The following is a 10,425-nucleotide window of genomic DNA, read 5'->3' on the forward strand; positions in this document are numbered from 1 at the left end:
GAAAAATAATCCTTTTTTCTTTCTCGGGTTGTTTCACCACAGCAATAGACACTCTAACCAAGACACCTCCTCTCTTCCAGAGGGGTGGGCACATCAAGAGAACCAGTCTGGGAGCATCAGAGCAGGAGGCTGGCAGGTCCTTCATTCCATCAACGGAGTCCTTGGCTTGTTAGAAGAGTACCTGTACCATTTAGGGACACTCTGGAAGGATTTTCCTTCCAGGCTGACACTATTCTTGTGGGAGAAAGTACTTGAGGTCTTCCTCAACTTGAGCAGAAGGCTAAAGGTGGCTGAAAGGTTAGGTATGGTGATAGGGAATCTCCTCGTGGCCTGACTCTAGGAAATTGTGTGTTCCGTGCAGTTAACACCCGCACTGGCAAAGCATAGGCAAGGCACTGCCCCCAAGGGCCTCCCTGAGGATGTCACTGACCACAGTCTTGGTGACTCCCAGCCCTCCATGACCTGTTCTCTAGTTCTATACCCGTTCTTCACCATGTGACTCAGAGTCTGCAGGTAATTCTCTGATTGTCCCTTTTCTGCCCTGGTCTGCCTCTAAACCACAGGCTTTGCTCTCACTGGATGCTTGGGCCACACACACTGCCTAGCAGGAAGTCAGAGCGTTTTTATTGGATGAATGAATGCCAGTACCGAGCCCCTTCAGAGCCTGGATTTTAGCATGAAGTTTCTGTGGAGCTGTGGGATTTTTTTGTTTCTTTGTTTATTTTCAGACAGGGACTTGTGTAGTCCAGGCTGCCCCAACTCACTGCATAGACAAGGATTACTTTGGACTCTTGATACCGCCACCTCCATCCCCCCAAATGAGTATGGGATTAACGGACACATGCCTTCCTGCTCTCTGTGCTAGGAATAGGACCCAGGGCTTTATGTGTGCCAGGTAAGCACTCTACCCTCTGAATCACATTCTTAAGCCCACGTGAAGCAAGTTTTGTATTAAAGTGTAGAAGTGCTTGAGTACATGAGGCGGGGTGGCATGGTACCCCTTGGAAGAGCTGTCAGGGAGGAATGACTGAGAGCAAGGGGATTCAGGTTTCATTGAAATGGAACACCCAGGTCTTTAGTCACCCATTAGGTCTCCAGCAATACCGATTCTGGGGTGGGGAAATAGGAGGTGCCCATGCCGAGAAGACATGGTAATGTCCTTTCTCAAATACCTTGGAACCAAGACCAGAGAGGGCTAGAGAGGTTGAAGTCTCCAGTGTAGTTCATGCGCAGTGGACCCCACAGTCTTTTATATGATTATGTAGAAAGTGGTCACCACAGCCAACTGTAAGCACAGGGTTGCCATAGCCAGGATGAGACATCTTTCTGGCCCTGAGAGAGAGGCAGGAGGCAGAGTTCTGCCTCAGAATCTTCACTGCAGGTGGCTCCATGGGCTGGGAAGCCTCTGCTCTTGAGTTGGAAGACAAGCTGCAGTAAGGGTGGGGGTTGGGATTTGGGGGGAGAGAAGTCCTCCTGGGGTAGCTTTTGGCAGTGACTTCCTAACCTCGGCAGCTCAAGGAAGCATCGAGACAGACACTTTGAGAGGAATCGTGGCACCTGGATATTGCACGATGTAATGGAACCAGCCAAGTGGTAAATGTAGCTTTTAAATAGGTTTTGTGTTCTCCATTAACTGCCCTGATGTTGATTAGCCCTGACAGCCAAGAAAGGGCAGTCAGCAACTTTCCCCAGGTTGTCAGTGCTCAGCTGGCCCTTTCTTCTACTGACCAGCATTGCAGGGAGACCCCTATGAGGTAGCGAAGGATGGTTTCCCTCTAGGGGTAAGCAGGACAGGGAAGGACCCGGGCAGGCCTGTGGTGGGCTGTCTCAAGCTCCCGTTCTCTTTCTATCACTTAACCTGGGGCTTCTCTGAGATGGGGTTGAACATGGACATCTGCAGGGAGCTGTAGGGGCGTGGCTTCCTTTTGCTGTCTTGGTGTGGAAAAAGGACCACATTTGCGAAGGAGATACTTAGTCAGGTGACCTCCTGGGAACAGTCATCCACTGGAGCTTGGAAGCCATGAGAGGATTTGTTGGAATATTTTAGATGCATCTTTGAGCCCAGGTAGCTCGATCCTTAAGAGACAAGAACAGGTGAAATCCCACAGACTATCGGGGTTTTCCAAAGCAAAGATTGTGACAAACCTTGGAAGAGTCCAGAAATTTGGTAACTTTCATGTCATCTACCTTGATGGAGCCGCAGAGAAGATTAAAGGGGAGAGGCTGGGGCTGTAGCCTTGGTGGGGTGCTTATCTAGCATACTCAAAACTCTGGGTTTGAACCCCAACACTGCATAACCAGGCATGCCTGTGATCCTAGCACTCAGGATGTGGAGGCAGGAGGATCAGAAGTTCAAGGTCATCTTCAATGACCTATGGAGTTCAAGGCCAGTCAAGAATATTCTTGAGAGGAGAGGAAGCAGAATGAACCTTCTTGTAGAAAGAGAAGAAGCCCAAAGAAAGCTTTCTTGGTCTAGGAGTAGTTCAAGACTCTTGGCCTCAAGCTGTAGAGCCCAGAGGAAGCCAATGGGATGTCCCCCTACCTCCTGTTCTCACGAGACATCCCAGAATTCCAGCTTCTATTCACTGCCCAACAGAGGACTTGGGTCAGAAGACTTGAGAAAGGAGAAAGAATCTTTCAGAAAACTTCCTTTCGCTCACCCGCCCTTGCCCAGCCAGGAGCTGTGGGGAAGCTGTGAAGGCCCTGCTGCATCCTCCCCTCAGCCTCTAAAGCCCTCACCCTCTGCCCTGGCATCACCCACTTTCTCCCTTCCCCTGGGGGAAACCCTGGTGTCAACACAGCTGGGGAAGTTGCAGAGCAGGTTTTCAACTCCCTTTGACAGCAAAGCCCTTCCCTCACCCCCATGCAGCTCCTGCATAAAAGCGCTCATCATGACAGAATCTATGAAAGAAAAAAAAAAGTGGAAATAGCACAAACGTTCAACAATTAGGGCGATGTTTAGTAAATCACGCTGCATCCATTTGTTACACAGACATTAAAAATGATCATTACGGAGACTGTATAGCGACTGGGGAAAGGTTTATGAGGAGACACTAAGTGGAACCACAATGCAGATGCTACAATTGCTTTGATTGCGACGAGGGGAAATATGTCAGTGTGTCAACAAGGGCTGTGAGATAACGCACAGGAGTGAAAGATGGCTTGGCAGTGCATCGGCTCTGTGTGGCTTTTTGCTTTTTTTTTTTTTTCTCTTTTAAAACGATTTGCTTCTGTCATTCTCTCTCTCTCTCCCTCTCTCCCTCCTTGCTTCCCTCTCTTTTTCTCCCTGCCTCCCTCCCTCCCTCTCAGGATGAGTGTAGAACATGCAGAATATGAGACCAGACATGATCAGAGGATGAGGAGCGTCCTAACAGGAACCTGGAGACCATGGTGTTTAGTCCACCATGTGAAGGGACTCCAGACTCGCAGCCGCAGCTGCCTCAGAGTTGGATCAGAGCTCCAGACCTGTTACTACTAACTGTGAGCCCAGGCCTGGCCCAGAACAAGTACCCAAATTTTGCAAAAGTGTAGACGTTGAAGGCTGGCAAGATGGCTCGGTGGGTGTCCTGGATAGTATTATGTCAACTAGACACGAGCTCAAGTCTTCTGAGAGGAGAGAACCTCATTTGAGAAAACATCTCCATTAAAACCAGGGAGGCATTTTCTTAATTAGTGGTCGATTGGGGAGTGGCCAGCCCGTCGTGGGTGGGGTCAGCCCTGGGCTGGTATTCCTGGATCCTATAAGAAAGCAGGCTGAGAGAACCATGGGGAACAAGCCAGTGAGCAGCTCTCTCTACAGCCTCAGCATCAGCTCCTGCCTCCAGGGTCCCAACCTGCTACGTTCCTGTCCTGACTTCCTTTGATGATGATGTGGAAGTTTAAGTGAATAAACCATTTCTTCCCAGGGCACTTTGGTCATGGTGTTTCACCTGAGCAATAGAAACCCTCACTAAGACAGCAGGTAAAGGTGTTGGCTGCCTGATGACTTGAGTTTAATTTCTGGGTCCTACATGGTGAAAGGAGAGAACCAAATCCCCCAGCCCCTGGCCTCTGACCACTCCATGTACACACTGGCACACATGTGCCCTCCAATTGAAAAGAATGAATGCAACCGAACACTGAAGGTAAGTAAACTCAACACTGTCTATGCGCATGCGTGTGTGTTGTATATGGGTGTGTGCACAGGTGTAAGGCACTCATACACACACATAAAAATAAATATTTTTAAAAGATTTATCTATTTTATGTATATGAGTATACTGTTGCTGTCCTCAGACACACCAGAAGAGGGCATCAGATCCCATTATAGATGGCTGTGAGCCACCATGTGGTTGCTGGGAATTGAACTCAGGACCTCTGGAAGAGCAGTCAGTGCTCTTAACCACTGAGCCATCTTTTCAGGCTCCCAAATAAATCTTTTTTAAAATCACATTTTTATTTATTCAGTGGAGATGCAGGCCGTGTGTGTGTGTGTGTGTGTGTGTGTGTGTGTGTGTGTGTGTGTGTGTGTGTGTGCAGGTGCGCGCACATGCGTGTGTGCATCATGGTAGTTGAGTAGTGTTCAGAAGAATATCTGTGAGACCCCTTCTGTTGTTGTAAAAATATAATAATAAAAAAGAGTAGTTGTCTTTCATCCCGCTAGGTCCGCACAGCGGTGCCCAAGATATCTGCTAAATATCTTGGTGGAAACACAGCTCAGCCGCACACTTTCCTACACTCAAACCCTCACATAAAAGAACACACAACACAATAATCTTTGACCCAATTGATAAGATATAATTACCTACTTAAACACACAAAGCCCGGTACCATCCATCCCTTAGGAACATTGATAACAACCTGTAAATACACAGAGCAGAATCTTAACATCACCTGCCATGGCTTCTCTCCCTCTCCTCCGCCCTGTCTCCTCCTCCCTCCCCTAGTCTCCTCCTCTTCCTTCAAACTTCTTTCCCGCCCATCCTTCCTTCTCCTCCAATGACAGGCCTCCTTTTATCCTTACCTCACCTGTGACATCATCCTACACCCTTCTCTCTATCTCGAGATTGAACTCAGGCCACCAGCCTCAGTGGCAAATGTCTTTACACACTGAACCATCTTGCCAGCCCTCCATGTTATGTTTGGAGACAGGGTCTCCCTCTGAACTGGAGCTCATCGATTCTACCTGGCTGGCCACTGACCCCCAGGGGTCCACCTGTCTCTACCCCAGCCTATAGCACTGGGTTTACCTAGGCCAGTCTTTTACAGGAGGCTGGAGATCCAAACTCAGGCACTCGTGCTTGCCTAACAGGCGCTTTCCCAGCCCCTCTGTGGGTACTGTGTGGTTGAGTTCTGTGTTCTACAGTAAAGCGCGGCTCAGTGTTTGGTGGAGGAATGGCCCTGAACCTGGTGCTCTTCTCTGTGATCCTGGACCAGCAGTCTACACATGCATGGCTGTTTCTCTGGTCAGATGTGAGCTGGTGTTCTTCCTGTTCCAGTCGACCCCTCCATCAAACTATACTGACATCTCCGGATCTGACAGGTTCTTCGTCAGTGAGAGATTTTTTTTTTAAAGTATTGACACTGGGGTTTCTGTATTTGAGGAAGAGAGGGAATTAGAACAAGTTCTGTGTCCCAAGCAGAGAAGGTGGGTGGCACACCAATCATGACGGAGTCATGATCCCGGTCAACAGCAGCAAGACATACCATATACTGGGCAGAGAAGGGGTGTGTGAAGCATCGGTGGCCTCGGAGAGCACAGAAACCAGGACTGATGCTGATGTCACTTGCTCAAATAGTTTATGAAGGGTAAACACGGCTTTGTTAGTTTCATAGACATCCCCCAAAATGAGAGTTAACAGCAGAGTGTCTCCAACAGGAACTTATCTGTAATGGCTCCGTTTCTGACCCTGCCTTGTGATTCCTCTACTTACCCATTTCTGTTTTTCTGTGCTCAAGTAGTCTTCCTTTCTCCCCCTCCTCCCTTCCTTTCTTTCTCCCCCCTCTCCTTCCCTCTTTCTCTTCCCTCCCCATCCCCCCCTTTTCTCCTTCACTCCCTCTTTCCCTTCAATCTGTTTTTCCTCATGAGAAAAAGAACCACTACGCAATTTGCTTTAATAATTAATCAATTCTATGCTACAAAATACATCTAAAATATTCAAGAGGGGGGGAAGTTTCCCTTCAAAGTAGCTTGGTTAGAACTCTTTCTGCCAGCATAATCGAGTTAATGAGCACCCCTTTAGAATTTCATGCAAAGTAACTTTCACAGTGGTGGTGAGCTTCAAAGATGGCTGAAGAGGTAACTAAAGAGCACAGTTCCCCTTGGCAACCAACGTAAACTTCCATCCTGATTGGGTGAAAGGATAGGTTGGAATGCAGTGGCATTTTGGAGCTACAAGGAGAGAGATAATCAAGGAAGAGAGAGGCGACTTTAGGGGTAGATTTTGAATAAAGCAGAGGTGCTCAGGGTGTCCTACGGAGCTTAGGTTAAGCAGAGCTGTAATGGCTAAAGGCAGGAAGGACCCCACTTCTGTTGAATGCAGAGGCAAGCAAAGACTGCTGTTAGCAATCCCAGTAACAAGTAGCAAGCCCGTCCAGAAACCCCTAGAGCAGCCCACAATGAGAGGTGGGGCCACTGCTGTCCTGTAGCCCCCAAATCCAGAGCCCAAGGCTAGAGTACAGCCAACCCAGACAGGCTGCTAGCATGGTGACACAGCTGATGAACCCCTGACCCTTCGGTCTGAGTCCTGAAGATGGTCTCTAGCTGTTACCATTTCAACCTGTCTCCTCCATCTGTAACACCCTCATCCAGACCTTCCTCATGTCTCACCTGAATGATTGTAGCAGCTTCCCCGAAGGCCAGAAGGGTCCTTCCTGCACTCGAGACTTCTGGTGTCATTCCCTGTCAAACCCTCTTCAAAGGGGCCAAGGACAGAGTTGAGAGATACAATCTCACTAGTGTTGAGCACAGGCTCTTTACGTTCTTCCAGTCCGTCCCCTCTCCCACACCCTCCGTCACCCCGTACCCCATTCTAAACAGTCCACTGCTCTCTTGTCGCGCCCACCTCGTCCGGCAAGGAAGACGCAACACGGTTGGATTCTTCTCAACAGCCTTTACTGCAGGACACCTTCTTTGTTGATACAGGGAGGAGGCGGCAGCCAGCCCTAAGTGTTACAGCTCCAAGTGTTACAGCTTTAAGTGTTACCGCGCCGAGTGGCAAAGCCGCTCGGCTTATATACACAACAGTATGCTAATCTTCTTTCAGGGATTGGTGGGGCACGAGTCACCCCACTGCCATCCCAGCTACTTGTCCTCCAGAGATTGGCGCAGCATGAACTCCCATTTAGCATAGTACCGCCCCAGGCAGACTGACTGCAGGTGCAAAACTCCACGCATGCTCAGTACTGTTGTTAGGAGGGTGCCAGATTCACCTCATTATCATACAGCCGCCACTCCCTACACTCTCTGGCATTTCATGAGCAGCCCGCTCATTCTCTAGGTTATGTATTTTGTCTGCAGATTCTCTTTTTCTCTTCAATCCTTTTCCAGCTTCCCTGTGGCCCTCAGGTTTGGGCAAGATCATTCCCTGTTCTCTTTGACCTTTGTCTCTGTGAGAGTGTCAGCTGGTTGCCTTGCCATGCGTACCCCAAGCTCTCAGACCCCAGCTCCATTAGGTCTGTTCCAGACACCTTGCTTTCCAGTCCTCTGATCCCTGTCCTGTTCTTGTTATTGCTTCCTAAAAGGCCAGGGCTGCATTTTGGCTTTTGTAGTGCACAAGCTGGTAAGGTAGTGCCCAGCACATGATAGGCAGGCAGCAAATGTTTGTTGAATAAATAAATGAACAAGATTTCTAAGTAGAAATTAATTATAGACAAGGTTGAAAGTGAGCGGGGAGTGCGTGGCTCCCCAGATACCACGTTTGTTCAAGTCTTTCTTCAAATAAAATTTTCTCCTAATTTTAATATTCAGTCAGGGAGTTAATGTCACCAATATTCGTGAAGTTGGATGCTTTCAAGTCAAGAGAGATAGCACACATGTACAAACAGCGAGGAGACGAAAAACTGTGAATGGAGAGAGAGAGAGAGAGAGAGAGAGAGAGAGAGAGAGAGAGAGAGAAGAAGGAGGGAGGGAGGGAGGGAAGGAGGGAGGCAGGAAGGGGAGGGAGGGAGAGAGAGAGAGAGAGAGAAGAAGAAGAAGAAGAAGAAGAAGAAGAAGAAGAAGAAGAAGAAGAAGAAGAAGAAGAAGAAGAAGAAGAAGAAGAAGAAGAAGGGAGGAAGGGAGGGAGGGAGGGAGAGAGAGAGGGAGGGAGGGAGGGAGGGAAGGAGGGAGGGAGGGAGGGAGAGAGAGATGTTGAGATCTAGTTTGCTTTTCTGCTTTCCTATTGGTGGGGAAGAGAAGGGTTTACTTGTTTCACATTCCCAATCACAGCCTGTCATTGAGGGACATTAGGGCAGGGACTCAAGCAGGAGCAGAGGCAGGAACTGTGGAAGAAAATTACTTACTGGCTTGCTCCATTTGCCTCATGCTCAGCCCCCTTTCTTATATAACCCGGAATCACTTGCCCAAGGGTAATACTACAATGGGCTTGGCCCTCCCACATGAATTAGTAACAAAATCTACCCCACAGGCATGGACACAAGTCAATCTTTTCGGGGGAATCCCCCAGGTGAGACTCCCTCAGATAACCGCACTCTGTCAAGTTGACAGCTTAGCCAACTAGGAAAGGGGGTGGGGCGGGGGAACTCTATGGAGCATAGTGGCAAGGATAGTGGTAGGGTCTGGCTACCCTGAGCTTCTGAGGCCAAGGTTTGCACTCGTACACCAGGCCTGAGGAGCCCTGCAGGGAGAATGCTCTGCAGTCCAGCCCTGTCCAGTGAGGTTGAAGAACAACTTTTGTGCCGTCTCAGTTCCTGACCTTGGTCTACAAGAGGGCCTCTCTGCCTCCCCACTTAACCTCCCATTCTGGCTCCATGCCTCCTGAAAGGTCCGTTCTCTGTCTCCTGGAAGTCCTCTAGGCTTTGACTTTACTACACTGTTCCTACTGCATGGAGATGTCATGGCTCTGGGCAGTTTGGAAGATAATGAGGGGACTCTGGAGATTTGTTTGAGAAGAATAAAGGGGTAGTGAGTCAAGTAATGAGAGGCCAGGAGAAAAGAATCCTAGGCGCAGAAGAAGCCTGGCTGGGGAGGTGGGCAGGAAGGAAGACCATGAGTAAAGCATTGCCGAAGCACTGTGTCCTCTCTTACTGATTAGTTGATTGATTGACTGACTGATTGATTGCCTGAGCGCCAGTGTCTTGCAACGAATCCCAGGCTAGCAGAGAACTTGCCATTTTTCTACCCCAATTTTCCAAATGTCAGTGTGATTCCTGTTGCCCTAAAAGAGCGACTCTCAACCTTCCTAATACTGTGACCCTTTAACTCAGCTCCTCATGACCAGGCGGCCTCCAACCATAGAATTATTTTGTTGCTACTTTGTAACTACGATTTCGCTACTGTTATGAATCATAATGTAAATATCTGTGCTTACCAATGTTCTAGGCAACGGGCATGAAAGAGTCATCTGACCCCTGGTTGAGAACCTCTGCTTTAGTGGCTACAGGGTGCTATTCGGACAGAAGGCGTGTTTCATCTCTGGCCTCGCGCTCCCAAGGAAGGAGAGACTCAACACGCTGTGCAGCCCAACATCCCACAACTTGGTGGACATTCTGGACTGTCATCTGAAAATAGGGACCCTGGATCCAGGGGTCTGTGAAGGCAGTGGGATCTCTCCACGTCCTTTGAACTGCTGACAACATCTCTTGGAACATAACACAAGCGTTTTACCTGTGATGAGGCGGCGTGAGGCTGATGACCCTGTGACAGATTCCTTTGCGCTGGGCTGGCACCGCTGCAACTCGGTGTGACAAAGCGCCCGCTCTCATGCTGATCGGGAGCACTGATTGCCAGCTATTGACGTCTTTGATGAATAAAAAATGGGAAGCGAAATTAATTATTTCTTATGAAATGCAGATTGTTTGGTAGACAAATATCTTTCAGATCTTGGGGCCCATCAGGGATGATCATAACATTAACCCTTGATAATTAAGGAGGTCGAGGCTGACAGAGTTAGGGGAAGGCTCAAGGGTCTAATTCCATACTGTGTGACTGTCAGACTTATCTTGGGCATTTCTGCTCCTGGAAGTCTTTGTGTCTTTCTCTACCTCTGCTGACGTTGCTGGTCCCATCTGGTCTCTGACCTCCCTGACCCTATGGTCTCTCCTCCTTGCTTCTGGTCTTCTTTCTCATCCTGCTTCTGTTTCTCGAGCTCCCTGACACCAGCATCTCTCTGGTGGCCTTGGTGTGTCCTGTCTTCTCTCGTGTCATGTCCTCTTTTGATGTTCTCTTTCTTTCTCCCCTATCTCCCATCCTCCCTTCCCAGATCACTGATGGTTCTAGGATGCTTT

At 48.9% G+C, this 10,425-nt stretch overlaps 2 long non-coding RNA genes across 2 annotated transcripts in view; one reads left to right on the forward strand and one right to left on the reverse strand.

Moving 5' to 3' along the window:
* The window catches only part of LOC120103127 (uncharacterized), an 88,044-nt gene extending 78,077 nt beyond the window's left edge, over positions 1–9,967 (forward strand). Inside the window, exon 3 of the long non-coding RNA XR_015620487.1 lies at positions 9,521–9,967. This is a non-coding gene — a long non-coding RNA (uncharacterized LOC120103127). The remainder of the gene's footprint in view (positions 1–9,520) is intronic.
* On the reverse strand, positions 4,759–5,935 carry LOC148006042 (uncharacterized). The gene is made up of 3 exons (XR_015620486.1): positions 5,686–5,935; positions 5,229–5,571; positions 4,759–4,839 (listed from the first exon to the last, which is right to left on the reverse strand). It is a non-coding gene; the product is annotated as an uncharacterized LOC148006042 (long non-coding RNA).
* Positions 9,968–10,425: the final 458 nt, after the last annotated feature.

Source organism: Rattus norvegicus, chromosome 5 (assembly GCF_021556685.1).
Source record: "Rattus norvegicus strain SHRSP/BbbUtx chromosome 5, alternate assembly SHRSP_T2T, whole genome shotgun sequence".
NCBI lineage: Eukaryota > Metazoa > Chordata > Mammalia > Rodentia > Muridae > Rattus > Rattus norvegicus.